This window comes from Mustelus asterias, chromosome 9 (assembly GCF_964213995.1).
Source record: "Mustelus asterias chromosome 9, sMusAst1.hap1.1, whole genome shotgun sequence".
NCBI lineage: Eukaryota > Metazoa > Chordata > Chondrichthyes > Carcharhiniformes > Triakidae > Mustelus > Mustelus asterias.
In genome coordinates this window covers 49,094,441-49,111,593 of record NC_135809.1, presented here as the reverse complement: position 1 = coordinate 49,111,593, position 17,153 = coordinate 49,094,441, and the positions used below count along the sequence as shown (strand labels likewise).

Genomic DNA, 17,153 nt, shown 5'->3' with positions numbered 1-17,153 from the left:
AACATGTGGCTGAGTCTCGCAAGGCTCAACAGATAGAACTCTACACATGGGAATGGGAACCACTCAGCCCTGTATGTGGGGGGCGCGGGGATGGGGGGGGGGGGTGGAATCAGAGACACATCAGTCACAGCTGAGATGTGCAATTAACAGTTTATTGTGTTCTTAACATTATTGATTAATTAAACCCTGACTAATGCTGACCTTTACCCGTGCCCTCTTAGTGAACTACAGTTTTTTAACTTTGTGCTGTATGCTGCTTCTTTGAGGTGCTACCCCAGAATGCACATCTGGAGGTGGAGGTGTCCAACTGTGATGCACGCCCCGTTGCCTGTGATGCCCTTGGCGGATGGCACCTGGGTGGCCAGGACCTGGAGGTCCCCGGCTGACTTGCAGATGGCACTTTTCGGTGCCACCCTGTTCATCTCACTGGCCCTGAGATGCCCCGATGTGAGGAAGGGGGGAATCGGAATGTCTCGGGACGTCTAGGATCTCCTGGGTGGAAGGCCCCGGCATTGGCTCAAGCCCTTCCTCCTCCTTTGGGGAGCCCAGAGGCCCCCGGGACACCCCATGGGACACCAGGGTAGCTGGACTGAGCTCCAGAAGCTCCAGCGTCACCTGGCTCTGCCAGTCCTGGAGGCCTTGATGCGTCTTCCCCTTGATCTGTGATCCCTCAGCCCTGGCTCTCTGAGACTGGGCCAAGATCCGGAGCTTCTCCGCTACAGCATTCTGTGAGCAGGCAAGGCTCTGGAGCCCCTGAGCAGTAGCCCTCTGAGCCTGGGCTAAGTTGTCAAGGCTCACAGCCACGGCCTGTTGTGTCTCCAGAATGCCAGCGGGAGTCCCAGCCATGGCCAACCATGTCTCCGACATGCCACCGACACCCATGGCCATCAAACACTGTGCCTCCTGGATGCTGGAAACACACTCGCCCGTGGCCCTTTGTGTCTCCAGGATGGCCTGGACCCTGTCACCCATGAGGACTGATCCCTGAGCCAGACTTTCCACTGCGGTCGCCACCCTTGCAGTGTTGGCCTGGGTCTCACGCTGTGTCGGCACCACCTCCTGCGACAGCACACTGTTTGACTCCCCTAAACAACCTTGCAGTCGCAGCATGGTTGCTGACAACCCTTCCACAACTCCCCGGGTTTCCTGATGCATCCCCACCAGCCTTGAGAGGAACATACCCAAAGACCCAGCAGCTGACTTGAGGACAGCTGAATCTTTGCCTCCGGCAGACTAACGTGTGCCCGATCCCTCGGATGTGCCCGCCTCCACCCAATGTGCATCACTGTCTGTGATGTGTTCACCAGTTCATGACCCAGAAGTCTCAACACTAAAGGTACCCACCACCGTGGTGATAGTCTCTGTGTTGGTGGGTTGTGTGGTATATGCCGGTGCTGTTTCTGTGATGCTGCCCTCGGAGGATTCCTCAGTGCCTCCCTCTGAGGTGCCACCCAGGGGGTGATGGGTAGTTTGCTCCAGAGCAGCAGGGGCGGCGGCAACACCCGAAGGGCCGGGTTCCTCTAGGTCCAGAGCTGCAGTAAAAAACACACATTAGGGGAAGGGAGGCAAAACATCGCACTTACTTAGAGGAGGACCTAGGTTGAGGGTGCGCTTCCGCTCACTTGCATGTTGGATGCCGATGTCAGTGACCATTCGGGAAGGCCCATCATCCCCTGCCAGCTCCATGGCATGCTCTTCGATGCTGCCGCAAGTCAGGCACACCACCACCAGTTTGTGTGGTGTAACGTACATTGTGAATGTTTTTTTCCTGTGGGAACATGAGGTGGATAGCAAGCATTAATATGTTGCAGTGCACGGTGCGCAATGCATGTCTGTGTCTCGGGCATTGTGCTGACAGTTTCAGGGAAAGCGGTCACCATTGAAGGGTGCTCGTTGAGGGGTGAGGGGAAGGGTTTAGATTCTGTTCCTGAGGGAAGGGTAACTTGTTGTATGCCTTTCAGGTGTCTTATCAGGGTTTGAGATCCGTGCCAAGCAAGTGCGGGGTTGCAAGTGGGATGCTCACTCACCCTTGCTGCTTGAAGGAGATCGTACATTTTTTTCCAACACTGCTGGCCAGAGCACAGTGTCAGGCTCCTGGCATTCACCACTTCTGCCACCTCCTCCCACAATGCCGTGGCAGATGCACCCTTTGCGTGAGGGCCCTGGCCGGGGAAGATCCGCTCACGCCTCTCCTCCACGGCATTTAGCAGGTGCTCCTTGGTCGGCCTCTGTAAATCTGGGTGCAGGTTTGCGCGCAGACATCTTTGTGGTGTGACTGGCTGTGTGTCCATTCCTGCAACTTATATACAGCTCTGGCTTATTAGGGGAGTTTTTCGCTGTGGCGCATCGGAACTGTCGATCGATGAGTCGAGCGCCATATCCTGTTCTTATGCCGGCATCTCCACACCATTATTAGGGGAGTGCAGGTGCAGTGAGTGTGGCCAGTCAAGGGCCCACTGGCAACAAATGCTTGTGAGAGATTTTGAAGGCTGCATTTAGTTGAGTGTCATTCATCCCTCGGGGTGCTGATTGGCTGCCATTCAATAGGCTGCTGTGTCCGGGGGGGGGGTGCAATACTCAGGGCTCCCATTCAAGAGATGGAATGATCACAAGCTGGGGTTGTGCATGTCAGCACAACACTAGTTCTCTGCAGGGCAGCAGTGAGAACAGTATGTTCAAGGGATGGAGGGATTGGGTACCCGCATTATCCGGATCCATGGGGGCATGGGGTGAGCGGGCAGCCATGTCTGTATGTGGGGAGAGACTGGGGGGAGGGCAGCGATGTCTGTGGAGGGGGGTTGTGGGGGCCAGCTATGTCTATATGGAGTAGGGGGGCCAGCAATGTGTGTGGGGAGGTTGTGGGGGCCAGCGATGTCTGTCTGTGGCAGGGGGTGGGGCGCTGTGGAGGCCAGCGATGAGGCCAGCGATGACTGTGGGGGTTGGATGGCAGTGATCTGAATGCTGGGAGGTCTTTTCAGCAATCTCCCAGTGATGTGCGCATGCGCAGATTCCCGCTCATCCCATCAATTTCAGGCTCTTTGGCGTGAATAGGCCCCACCCCCTGATCTTTTGATGATATTCACGATTGGGACCTCTGCATTGCAGAGTGGGGAGGTTCGTTCTGAAATTGCACTGAAAAAACAGTTGTGATCTAGACCAGTTTTCCCGTCAATTCAGCACTTTTGGGAGAATTGCCCCCAATATTTCAGGTGGATGACCTTTCATTAGAAAGTTGATGCTCTCTCTGTAGATGCTGCCTGACTTGCGTGTTTGTTGATCTAACAGTGCTGTTCTCTTCAGACTGCATATTCACATGTCATTGTTGAGATATTTGCAGACGGTTGTCAGGGTGTTGGTGTCAATATAACACATTTACAGTCACTGTTGGAGTCAATTGGAAAAATGCTGGCTATTTTAGACAGTTTGACAGTTTAACCCATTGAAAAGGCTTGACTGATTTCAGCAAAATTGGGTCTTCAAACAGCTTCAATCAGCTGCTTATATCTCGTTAAAGTGTGATTAGCATAGTGATAAGATTCTGGATGCAACTGCGAACAATTAGGAGGCACAGTTGCGGAGTGAAATTTCTTGTAAAACATTTAGTTTTGGCATCTTAAGAGTGTAGTGGGGCAAATAGTATTAACAACAATGCACTATCAGATAAAGTATTAGCTTTCCTAATGGATGCTTCCACTGTGCCTGTAGCCTATGGAGGTGAGTTCAAAATTGCAAATGCCACGGTTGTGAGAATGTACTTCATGACAAACTGTGGTAAAGGCCAACCTAACCGTGCCATCTTACAATGTTATTGATGTAGAAGCAAACACCTCCTCAACATGGGTGCCTGGTCCAATCGCCTCCTTTGCAAAATTAAACATGCCTCTAAGGTCCGTACATCTTACAACTTCTGGAGACATTGCATGTTGTCTTTCTGCTGTGAGAAGTTTAACAACACCAGGTTAAAGTCCAACAGGTTTATTTGGTAGCAAAAGCCACACAAGCTTTCGAGGCTCTGAGCCCCTTCTTCAGGTGAGTGGGAATTCTGTTCACAAACAGAACTTATAAGACACAGACTCAATTTACATGAATAATGGTTGGAATGCGAATACTTACAACTAATCCAGTCTTTAAGAAACAAAACAATGGGAGTGGAGAGAGCATCAAGACAGGCTAAAAAGATGTGTATTGTCTCCAGACAAGACAGCCAGTGAAACTCTGCAGGTCCACGCAACTGTGGGAGTTACAAATAGTGTGACATAAATTCTGATTCTAGGATCGCATGATAAAGACTCAGGAGGAAAAAAGCAGAAATATTTATGTGAAATAGTGTGACATAAACCCAATATCCCGGTTGAGGCCGTCCTTGTGTGTGCGGAACCTGGCTATCAGTTTCTGCTCCGCGACTCTGCGCTGTCGTGTGTCGCGAAGGCCGCCTTGGAGAACGCTTACCCGAATATCAGAGGCCGAATGCCCGTGACCGCTGAAGTGCTCCCCAACAGGAAGAGAACAGTCTTGCCTGGTGATTGTCGAGCGGTGTTCATTCATCCGTTGTCGCAGCGTCTGCATAGTTTCCCCAATGTACCATGCCTCGGGACATCCTTTCTTGCAGCGTATCAGGTAGACAACGTTGGCCGAGTTGCAAGAGTATGTACCGTGTACCTGGTGGATGGTGTTCTCACGTGAGATGATGGCATCTGTGTCGATGATCCGGCACGTCTTGCAGAGGTTGCTGTGGCAGGGTTGTGTGGTGTCTTGGTCACTGTTCTCCTGAAGGCTGGGTAGTTTGCTGCGGACAATGGTCTGTTTGAGGTTGTGCGGTTGTTTGAAGGCAAGAAGTGGGGGTGTGGGGATGGCCTTGGCGAGATGTTCGTCTTCATCAATGACATGTTGAAGGCTCCGGAGGAGATGCCGTAGCTTCTCCGCTTTCTGCTGTGAAGCAGCTGACCTCATTTTTTTTACAATCTTTGTGAAGCCATTTTCCTCCAAAGTTGCATGTCCCAAGGCTAAACTGCTAAGCGTTTTGACACAATATAAGTCTATTAGCTGCTTGAAGGATTATTACTATAGGAGTACCATGATTGGCAACAATGTTTCTTAACTCCTTCTTTAAGACTCTCTTTAAATCCCAGCTTTTGGACCAAGGTCTTTTTCTCACCCATCTGAATAGCTCTTTAAATTGCCCATTTACACCCATTTCCCTGAAGCACAATAACCTTTATTGAGATGTTTTTCCAAGTTAAAAGTGCTTTATAAATGCAAGTTGCTGTTGCACTTTTCAATGCCTAAAGATATTTTCCAGACTCAGACTCATTACCCTGTTGTGTGTGATCTAACTGCAGTCTATTTTTTATAATGAAGAGCACTAACATACATCTGCAAGTCTGAACTAGTGACCGTGCTTCACAGAGAACCGCTACTATAATAACCACCCAATGTATATGCAAAACTAACCAATTCTCAATACCACTTTTGCTTGCTTTGATTACTTTGAAACTGGAAGGGCATAAATATTCTGGCTGGGAGGTTTGCTAGTGTCACATGGGAGAATTTAAACCAGTTTGGCAGGAGGGTGGGAACCAAAGCAAAAGTGATTTAACTGAAGGCGAACCAGAGAGTAGGGCCAGTAAGACTCAGAGGAAGAGCAGGCAGGGTGTGGTTGCTAATCAAAGAAGATTTGGTGAATTGAAGTACATTTGTTTCAATGCTAGAAGTTTAACAGGTAAGGCAGATGAACTTAGAGCTTGGGTTAGTACTTGGAATTATGATGTTGTTGCTATTACAGAGACTTGGTTAAGGGAAGGACAGGATTGGCACCTTAACGTTTCAGGATACAGATGTTTCAGGTGGGATAGAGGGGGGTGTAAAAGGGGTGGGGGAGTTGCACTACTGGTTAAGGAGAATATCACAGCTGTACTGCGGGAAGACACCTCGGAGGGCTCATACAGCGAGGCAATATGGGTAGAGCTCAGGAATAGGAAAGACGTAGTCACAATGTTGGAGGTTTACTATAGGCCACCCAACCGCCAGTGGGAGATAGAGGAACAGATTTTGGCAAGGTGTAAAAGTAACAGGGTTGTTGAGGTGGGAGATTTTAACTTCCCCTATATTGACTGGGACTCATTTAGTGCTAGGGGCATGGATGGGGCAGAGTTTGTAAAGAGCATCCAGGAGAGCTTCTTGAAATAGTGTGTAGATAGTCCAAATAGAGAAGGAGCCATATTGGACCTGGTATTGGGGAATGAGCCCGGACAAGTGGTCGACGTTTCAGTAGGGGAGCAGTTTGGGAACAGTGACCACAATTCAGTAAGCTTTAAGGTACTGATGTATAAAGATAAGTGTAGTCCTCAAGTTAAGGTGCTAAATTGGGGGAAGGCTAATTACAACAATATTAGGCAGGAACTGAAGAATGTAGATTGGGGGCAGATGTTTGAGGGCAAATCAATATCTGGCATGTGGGAGGCTTTCAAGTGTAAGTTGACAGGGATTCAGGACCGGCACATTCCTTTAAGGATGAAGGATAAGTATGGCAAGTTTTGAGAACCTTGAATAATGAGAGATATTGTGAGCCTAGTCAAAGAGAAAAAGGAAGCATTTGTCAAAGCTCGGAGGCTGGGAACACACGAAGCAAGTGTGGAATACAAGAAAAGTAGAAATAAACTTAAGCAAGGAGTAAGGAGGGCTAAAAGGGGTCACGAAAAATCATTGACCAGCAGGATTAAGAAAAATCCCAAGGCTTTTTATATATTTATAAAGAGCAAGAGGGTAGCCAGGGAGAGGGTTGGCCCACTCAAGGACAGGGGAGGGAATCTATGCATGGAGCCGGAGGAAATAGGTGAGGTATTAAATGAGTACTTTACGTCAGTATTCACCAAAGAGAAGGACTTTGGTGAATGATGAGTCTGGGAAAGGGTGTGTAGATAGTTTGAGTCATGTTGAGATTAAAAAGGAAGAGATATTGGGGTTCTTGAGAAACATTAAGGGAGACGAGTCCCCAGGGCCTGATGGGATATACCCCAGAATACTGAGATAGGCAAGGGAGGAAATTGCTGGGGCCTTGAGAGAAATCTTTGTATCCTCACTGGCTACAGGGGAGGTTCCAGAGGATTGGTGAATAGCCAATGTTGTTCCTTTGTTTAGGAAGGGTATCAAGAATAATCCAGGTAATTGTAGGCCAGTGAGCCTTACGTCAGTGGTAGGGAAATTATTGGAGAGGATTCTTTGAGACAGAATTTACACCCACGTGGAAATAAGCCGACGTATTAGCAAAAGACAAAATGGTTTTGTGAAGGGGAAGTTTTTGGATTTTTTGAGGAAGTGATGAAGATGATTGATGAGGGTAGGGCAGTGGATGTTGTGTACATGGACTTCAGTAAGGCCTTTGACAAGGTCCCTCATGGCAGACTGGTGCAGAAGGTGAAGTCGCATGGGATCAGAGGTGAGCTGGCAAGGTGGATACAGAACTGGCTCGGTCATAGAAGACAGAGGGTAGAAGTGGAAGGATATGTTTATGAATGGAGGGCTGTGACAAATGGCGTTCCTCAGGGATCAGTCCTCGGACCTTTGCTGTTTGTAATATATATAAATGATTTGGAGGAAAATGTAACTGGTTTGATTAGTAAGTTTGCAGACGACACAAAGGTTGGTGGATTTGCAGATAGCGATGAGGACCATCAGGATATAGATCGGTTGGAGAGATGGCAGATGGAGTTTAATCCAGACAAATGTGAGGTAATGCATTTTGGGAGGTCTGATACAGATAGGAAATATATAGTAAATGGTAGAATCCTTAAGAATATTGATAGGCAGAGGGATCTGGGGGTACAGGTACACAGGTCACTGAAAGTGGCAACGCAGGTGGAGAAGGAGGTCAAGAAGGCATACGGCATGCTTGCCTTCATTGACAAGTCATGTTGCAGCTTTAAAGAATCTTAGTTAGGCCACACTTGGAATATAGTGTTCAATTCTGGTTGCCACGCTACCGGAAGGATGTGGAGGCTTCGGAGGGGATACAGAAAAGATTTACCTGGATGTTGCCTGGCATGGAGGGCATCAGCTATGAAGAGAGGTTGGAAAAACTTGGTTTGTTCTCACTGGAACGACAGAGGTTGAAGGGCGACCTGATAGAAGTCTACAAGATTATGAGGGGCATGGAGAGAGTGGATAGTCAGAAGCTTTTTCCCAGGGTGGAAGAGTCAATTACTAGGGGGCATAGGTTTAAGGTGCGAGGGGCAAGGTTTAAAGGGGATGTACGAGGCAAGTTTTTTATACAGAGGGTGGTGGGTGCCTGGAACTCGCTGCTGGGGGAGGTAGTGGAAGCAGATACAATAGTGACTTTTAAGGGGCGTCTTGACAAATACATGAATAGGAGGGAATAGAGGGATATGGTCCCTGGAAAGGTAGGGGGCTTTAGTTCAGTCGGGCAGCATGGTCGGTGCAGGCTTGGAGGGCCGTAGGGCCTGTTCCTGTGCTGTAATTTTCTTTGTTCTTTGTACTTCAACAGAGGAAAAATTGAATTTCTGCACTTTCCTAATCCAGCCAAGCAGGACTATTGTGTCACTGACTGCATCTGCACATGTGCAAGAAGTGCTTCCCTGCAATTGTGTCAATTATTGCGGCCCAAATTTTATACCTAGGCAAGCAACTCAGTTGCCTATGATTAATCACTGACAAAGAACTATTACAGCACAGAAGGAGGCCATTTGACCGATCAGGTCTGTGTTATATCTCTGTAGAGCAATCCAGTCAATCCCATTACCCCGCTCCATCCCTGAATCCCTGCAACTTTATTTCCCTCGAGTGCCCATCCAATTTCCCTTTGAAGTAATTCGCTGTCTCTGCTACTACCACCCTCGTAGGCAGCGAACTTTCCAACTGTCCATGCCAACGGGAGCTTCTGGTCCCTCAGATGGCATACCCCACCATGGGTTTCCCGGGGGCATGAGTTGGAGTCAATCGGAAATCCCATTGTTAGCAGCGGGACCAGAAAATCCAGCTGCTGGCCAATGGCGCGCTGTCTCCCACCACAAGAAACGCGCCATGGGGAGGCCAGAGAACCCTACCCTTTGTTCTTTTCCTTTCTCAGTATAATCTTTCTTGCTCTCTAATTCCTTTTCTCTGTCTGATTTGACATCAAATGCATCCACTCTAATATACACTTCCTCTTAGTCCCTGTGCTATTAATTTCACAAATTTTCAATCGGATTTGAATACAAATGGCTGGGAACACAAAACAGTTTGCTGTAAATCATCACTGGTCACTGCCTCCCAAACAAACCTTCTTCCTTTCATCACCATGATCCTACCAAGACTTGGAAGGGTTCAAATTGGTGTGAGGCCCTCTTCAAGAGGGTATTTCACAACATCTTTGGGTATAACTTCAGCCTGATGCAAAACCTCAATTTCAGAATTCCCAAGCAGCTTACAAGTCTCCTGAAAACTTTTAAAACTTTGTACAGAATGCTGGGAGAGAATATGCATCATTCTCCCAACATTAAAAGGTAGTTGACAGGGCTAGCGTTATGTAAGGGGTACTGCAAATTGATCAGTATACAAAATAACATAGATCTCAGATACCCATGGCAGGTTGTTGCCTGCAGCCTATGAGATAGGCATGTATGGAAATGGTGTCTAGGTGCAGTAAGCTGTTTTTTTTTAGTCTAAAAAAACCACTGATAGGGTAAAAGATTATGCCACAGTGGCACTAGGGGTGCCACAGTGGCACAGTGCTTAGCATGGCTGCCTCACAGCGCCAGGGACTCAGGATCAATTCCCGGCTTGGGTCACTGTCTGTGCAGAGTCTGTACGTTTTCCCCGTGTCCACGTGGGTTTTCTCCAGGTGCTCCAGTTTCCTCCCACAGTCCGAAAGATGTGCTTGTTAGGTGCATTGGCCATGCTAAATTCTCCCTCGGTGTACCTGAACAGGTGCCAGAGTGTGGCGACCAGGGTATTTTCAGAGTAACTTCATTGCAGTGTTAATGTAAGCCTACTTGTGACATTAATAAATAAACTATATCTGTGCAAACTTTGACTTGCAAGTGCTCAGTGCTCACAGTGTGTATCTAAAATAGAAAGCATTCCAATTCCCAGGGCTGATAACATTCTAAGGTGAGGACAAAAATTCACCCAACAGTGCAACATCAATTAGTCTGATGCTTTCAGTTGAGGAATAGTAATTACTACCAACACTAATTCTGTGCATAATGGTGTAAAATGAAAGATTGTAAAAACCCTCCGCAGCCTAGGTAATGAAGTAAATAAAATTCCCAAAGAAAGAGCTTGACAATTCAAAAAGTTTCTGATGATTTTTTAAAAAAGTAACGGGATTAGCAGGTAAATGTGTAGGGATATGGGAGTAGGGCCTGGGTGGGATTGTGGTCTTGATGGGCCGAATGGCCTGTTTCTGCACTGTAGGGTTTCTATGGTGATTTCTATGATGATTTCTATGAGTGATAAAACAATATAGCCTTCCAGTAATCCAAATGCTAATGCTGAAAATCTTGAAGAGGACTCACTCAAAATTGAGCCAGATGATAATTATACTTATTTTTGGTTTCAAAAGTACAACATTTTCCCACACAAAAGCTGAACACATAAACACCATAAACCAGTATGTGGTGGGGTCAAAGTGGAAACCTTGTTCTGCTGACCAAAGATTTAAATTGTGACGTGTGCAAAAAAATGCATTTCTTATTCCAAAGTAAAGCAAGTCTCTGACAGAGGAGAACGGCTTAATGATTGAATGAAACGAGTTTTTCAGGACTAATGTTGACTGAATGACTGTTTCCCACACAGTAGGAGGGATGGATATTTGGGGAAAAAAGAAATTGAAGTGTATTCATTATTTCCCGTCCAGATGGAAAGTAAGATTCCCCCCCCCCCCCCGCCCCCCCATCCCGCACATCCACATACTTGAAGTATGTACACAAATCCCGACATGCAGAAGCAGTGTTTTCACAAAAATATGAAAACTGCCTCAGAAGATTGTTGCAACGAAAGTTCCCGGTTGAAAAATGTTTTATTTTACTTGTTAAAAGTCACTCCCAAGCACAGCAGCTTAAGTCTCAATTATTTGAACCGAATCGCTTGAAGGGGGCGGGTGGGGGGAACGGTCACACTTACTAAGATAAAGGCAAATTACTGCGGATGCTGGACTCTGAAACAAAATCAGAAAATGCTGGAAAATCTCAGCAGGTCTAACAGCATCTGTGGAGAGACAATAGACATGATGTGGAGATGCCGGCGTTGGACTGGGGTAAACACAGTAAGAAGTTTAACAACACCAGGTTAAAGTCCAACAGGTTTATTTGGTAGCAAAAGCCACACAAGCTTTCGGAGCTCCAAGCCCCTTCTTCAGGTGAGTGTCAATAGAGCCAATGTTTCAAGTCTGGATGACCTTTCACCAGAGCTGAAGACAAAGAAAATAGGACAAGGTTTATATTGTAAGGGTGAGGGGTGGTGTAATTGACAAAGATGTAACAGACAAAAGGACAAAGGGAATGTAAATGATGATGATCATGGCTAGAAGGGTGCTGATAGCGGCCCATTAAGAGATCAGAATGTGTAAATGGCACAGCAAAGGAAACCGTGATTAAACCACATTTTTTTCCTTAATCGAGGTTTTCCACCCACTGTGGTTGACAGGGTTCTCAACCGTGTCCGACTCATCTCCTGCGCCACTGCTCTCACCCACTCCCGTCCATCCCAGAATCAGGATAGGGTTCCCTTTATCCTCACTTTTCACCTTACCAGCCTCTGCATTCAAAGGATCATCCTCCGCCATTTCCACCAACTCCAGCATAATGCCACCACCAAATACATCTTCTCATCACTCCCCCTGTCAACATTTCGCAGGGAATGTTCCCTCCAGGACACCCTAGTCCACTCCTCCATCACACGCAACATCTCACCCACCACCCACAGCGCCCTCCTTATGCAATCGTAGAAGGTGCAATACCTGTCCCTGCTTAACATCCCAGCGTCCAAACACTCTCTTCAGCTGAAGCAGTGCTTCACGTGCACTTTTAAAAATCTGGTCTATTGCATTCACTGCTCCCAATGCAGTCTCTACCACAGAGCGATCAAACACAGACGAGATGACCGCTTTGCAGAAGACCTTCGGTCCATCCGCAAGCAGGACCCAGACCTTCTTGTCACTTGCCATTTTAACACACTATCCTGCTCTTATGTCCACATGTCCGTTTTTGGCCTGTTGCAATGTCCCAGTGAAGTCCAACGCAAACTGGAGGAACAACATCTCATCTTCCGACTGGGCACTTTACAGGCTTCAGGACTGAACACTGAGTTCAACAACTTCAGTGCATGAACTCTCTCCTCCACCTCCACTCCATTTCCATTTATTATATTTAATTTCTTTTTATCTTATTAATCTATTTTTATTGCTTTATATTATTATTATTTTAACTTTTCATTTCTTTCATCTCACCTCATGTGCGTTGAAATCTTCATTCAATCTGGTATTACTGACTGGGTTAGAGAGATCATCACATACAAGAGGTTAGTACCTTTCCTAAGATTGCACAGAGTGTTGGATTAGGGGAGAGAAGCTGTGTGAAACTTGCCAGCTTCACAGACGCCTTTTCTCACCTAACTGAACAGCATTCTGTGCAATGTTAGAGTGCTGGCAATGGTCATACAGCCAACTGGAGGGGCAGGGCATAAATACGTCGGCAACACCAGGAATCTGAGATTGGAGCACCATTTTTAAGACATTTAAAAACCCCCGCCCTACCCCCCACCATAATTCCAATGTTGGGATGTTTCACAGGCATCAGAGCTCTCTCCCCATCCCACCCCGTCTCACAGATATCGGGGCTCTTCCCACACCATCCTTTGCAGACATTGGGGCTCTCCCCTCTCTCCTACGCCCTCCCTCATAGGCATCAGGGCTCTCCTCTCTCCACACCCTCCACTCCCCTCACAGGCTCTACTCTACCCCCCCCGCAAACCTGCTTGCAGACATCGGGGCTCCCCCCTCTACCCACCCCCCACCTTTTCTCACAGGCATCCAAGCTCTCCCCCTACTCCCTACCCTCCCTTATGGGCATTAGGGGCTCTCCGCTCTCCCCCATCCACACATAATGATTACCCCCTTGGTAGAGCCCTCTCAGCACTGCCCTTTCATGTGCCCCCTTGGCACTGCTGCGCCCTCAGCACTGCCCCATGGCTGTCCCATGTTAATAGGGCACTGCCAGTGTGCCAGAGGGCACTGCTCAGCCTTGTCTTTCAACCCTTGGGATCTACAGCCACCTTCACACCCCTGACATGATCACCATGACTGGATTTTGCTTTTGAAAACTAGTAGTGGGATTCATGCTGGCGGGTGGGGGGGGTGGGGGGGGTGGGTGGGGGGGGGTGGGGGTGGGGTGGGTGGGGGGGGGTGGGGGTGGGGGGGGGGTGGAGGGGGGGAGGATACGTCTTGGGCATATGATATCAAGCTCATTATTTATATTTAAATTTATGGAAATCAGTTTCACGCCCTCACTGGGCAAGGGTGGAGAAGATCTCAAACTGATATTTCGCCAGCGCAAATCCCACTATTGGCTGTTCATGAGATTTGGCAGCCAATACGGCACGGTGGCATTGTGGGTTAGCATTGCTGCCTCACAGCTCCAGGGACCTGGGTTTGATTCCAGCCTTGGGTGACTGTCTGTGTGGAGTTTGCATGTTCTCCCCAGGTCTCCTTGGGTTTCCTCTGGGTGCTCTGGTTTCATACCAAAGATGTATTGGTTAGGTGGATTGGCCATGCTAAATTGCCCGAGTATCCAAAAGATGTGTAGATTTGGGAGTTTAGCGGGGTAGATGCATGGGGTTGCTGGAATGGGGCGGGGGTGGGGCTGGGGGGGGGATGCTCTGTCAGAGAGTTGGTGCAGACCTGATGGGTAGAATGGCCTCCTTCTGCACTGTAGGGATTCTATGATTACAGGGTTTGCCCACGGCTAACTTGGCCGCTAGATCGCTCCAGAATATAAATAATGGTCATTGTGATTGTTGGACTAACTATAATTGCATAAGGTACTCTTAGAAAAATTCCCATGAAAGTTCCCCTATCTGGGCTGGATTATCTATTTTCTCTGCCTCTGCCAGGTTACATGGCTCCGGGTGGGTGCTGATTGTGTCTGTTGTGATGTATAAGGTATCGCAGCAAAGTGGGAAAGATTGCTTGGACACTAAATCTGTTTCTATTCATTGTTTTTGCATGATCGTAAATATTATTTATGGCTTCCTTCTACAAATTCCTACAAGTGGACATTTCATATGGACAAGATTAGATTAAATTACAATTACCCTTCACAGATTTTATCTGTTAAAGTTTTCAACAATGGTCAATTTTTTTTAAAGCTGTAACAGTTGTGATACAAACGCAGTTAAGTTTTGAAATACTTGAATATATATCCAGAGACTATTTCAGACAGGTACACAGTCCGCTGTCTCAACTGGTTATTGCATAATATAATTACTTGGCATACAGTTACTATTGTTAGAAAGGTACATGTGGTTTGAATTAGACGAACAACCATATCAAAAACAGAAAATGCTGGAAATATACTTAACAGATTAGGCAGAGACAGAGAGGAAAAGGGGTAATGGGCTGAACTTTCCTGGTTCCAAGAAGGCTGGTTAGGAGGTGGAGTGTTGGAAGCATGGGAATGTTGATTGTATTGTATCATGTTGGATCAACTCCGTGACTTTACTGCCTCCATGGACTTTTCCTGGAAATGAGCTCCCAATTGGGACAGCTACTTCCTGAAAGTACCAGTAGCCAACTAGAGTACTTAATAAGGCAATCTGTCCCTATTCTGGCATTGGATCAAAATTTTCCCAGTGGCACACGGGCACCGTGCTTTCTGGCAATGAGCTGAAATTTTCCTGACATTGCACCGCAGTTTGCCTACCAATACAGTGGAGGTGGATTCTCAGAGGGAGGTCTTGCGCTGCGTGTCCCTGATGGAACCCATACTTAGCGTCAGTGAGCAGGCCTATCTGTGTCAGTACCATGATGGCACTATTGATGACGCCTTCCACCACTGATGATTGAGAATAGACTGATGGGGCAGTAATTGGTCAGGTTGGATTTTTCTTGCTTTGAATGGGTAGACATACTTGGGCCATTTTCCGCATTGTGGGTTAGATACCAGTGTTATAGCTGTATTGAAACAACCTAGTGAGGGACCTTTCAAGGGCCTTTTCTCTTCCGTTGTTTATGGAACTGATCAGTGACTGTGCCATCCTACCTCAAAGGGCAATTACAGTCCTTTGTTTTTGCTGCCCATCCCTAATTGCCCTTGACAATATGGTGGTGAGCCGCCTTCTTGAACTGCTTCTGTCCATCTGGTGCTAGACTATCCACAGTGCTGTTGAGTTCCATGATTTTGATCCAGTAACTGAGTGGCGATAGATTTGTGTAACTGGACACAGATTTCCACATCAAAAGTTGCTTTTCACCTGAATCAAGTGGATGCTTTAAACATCTTGCAGTATAGACTCTTTTTAAAATGTCTCAAAATAATGCCCCCACTGTCACTGAAATACTTATCCATGTTTTGTTACTTTTAGAGTGAATTATCTCATTATTCACCTCTCTGGTCTCTGAAGTTCTGCTCTTTAGAACTAACAACTTTTCTAAAACTTCACTGCCTGGACGCTATTGTGACACCCAGTAAAGGGTTAATCGAAAAAGAATATGTCAGAAAATAGCAGCTGCAAAGGGATGAGCAAGACCAGAGAATGCTGATCACATTCCTGAATGATAATAAGCTTACTGAAAACTGTTTAACCACAAGATTGAATATTGCACTTTAATAGCATTACCACAGAACTGGTCACATTTGGAGTTGGAGATGTCCTCATCATGAGGTGGGGTCTGTTGTGTCCTGTTGTAAAGAATAATTTAAGGGATAAGTTAGATCAACCAGAGAGATGGTGAACCAACAGTACAATACCACTGATAAGCTGAATCCCATGCACGAAGGAAGAAGGAAGGCTGAAGACAAGGGAAGTAGGCGAACCCGGGACCAACACTCCAGAAGCAGACCCAAAGTTCAACTTTGTGAGCAAATATCCCACCAGCAGCTTGCATGCGGACAGATGGATAACATCACACACATAAGGAGAGAATTTGACTGATGTAATTGGGATATTTAGTGATTAAGCTGACTTTAGTAAAATGAAGCATTGTAATTGTTTAAATCTTGGTTGTTACTCAACTCTGGCAAGCGCATAGGATGTGTTGCTGGACACAGGTCAACACTATCGTGCATTAAATCAACCTTCCCTATCACACTTCCCTTGCTGAATTTCATTTGTCTGTTTTCCTCCATCCATGAATTTCAAAATCATCAACTTTTTCACTAATCCTGCTGTAGTCTCGTTCCTCTTACATCAGCAGCCTCCTCCAGATCTACTTTCCTGAACACATACTCTCCAACTTTCTTTGCTCTTTACGGGGGCTGTTGGATCCGGACTGGAAACCGGCAGGAACACCAGGTAAGTAATTTACATCCTATTTTAATGTCATTTTAAGGTGATTAGCAGGCCCTTGACTGAATTCTTCAGGCCCGCTAGCCTCTCCCACCCCGCCAGAGTATTTCACTCCAATGAGGTTTACAGATGGTCCCCACTTTCGGGGAACTATCAAGACAACCCTGCTAGAGTGAAGGGGGGCAATTGGGGTCCTCCAGGGAGGTCGGGCGGTGGGAGGGTGGTGCCCCCTGGGCCTGGGCACCCTGGCAGTGCCAGCCTGTGCCCCTGGCACTACCCAAGGGGCAAAGTGCCAATGCTCAGGGGGCACTTTGGCACTGCCCACCAAGCATCGGGTGGTGCCTATATTGGGGCGGGCCATAGTGGGAGGTCAGTGGGGGGCATCTGCCTGCGGGATGGGTGGGATCAGCCCGGGTTGCGGGGGGGGGTTCCAGGTTGCAGGGGTGGGGGGGCGGGGGAAGCTGGAGATTGGGGTAGGCTGGGATGAGGGTCAGGGCTGGGCCTGGGAATGGATGGGGGGGTGGGGGAGTTGTGGAGGCAGCACTGCAGGAGTCCCGGGTTGGCCAGCAAACGGGAGGCTGACAGTTCGGGGGTCACTGCGCATGCACAGAGGCCCACTGGTTTCAGCTTCCTGAGTGGGAATATGCCCCGACCCC

At 47.5% G+C, this 17,153-nt stretch overlaps 1 protein-coding gene across 1 annotated transcript in view; it reads right to left on the bottom strand.

Annotated features, from left to right (window-relative positions):
* Positions 1-17,153, bottom strand: part of hyal6 (hyaluronoglucosaminidase 6) — a 76,598-nt gene that overhangs the window by 48,412 nt on the left and 11,033 nt on the right. Inside the window, exon 3 of the mRNA XM_078220156.1 lies at positions 15,829-15,890. The gene's annotated coding sequence lies outside the window, so the exon portion shown is untranslated. The remainder of the gene's footprint in view (positions 1-15,828; positions 15,891-17,153) is intronic.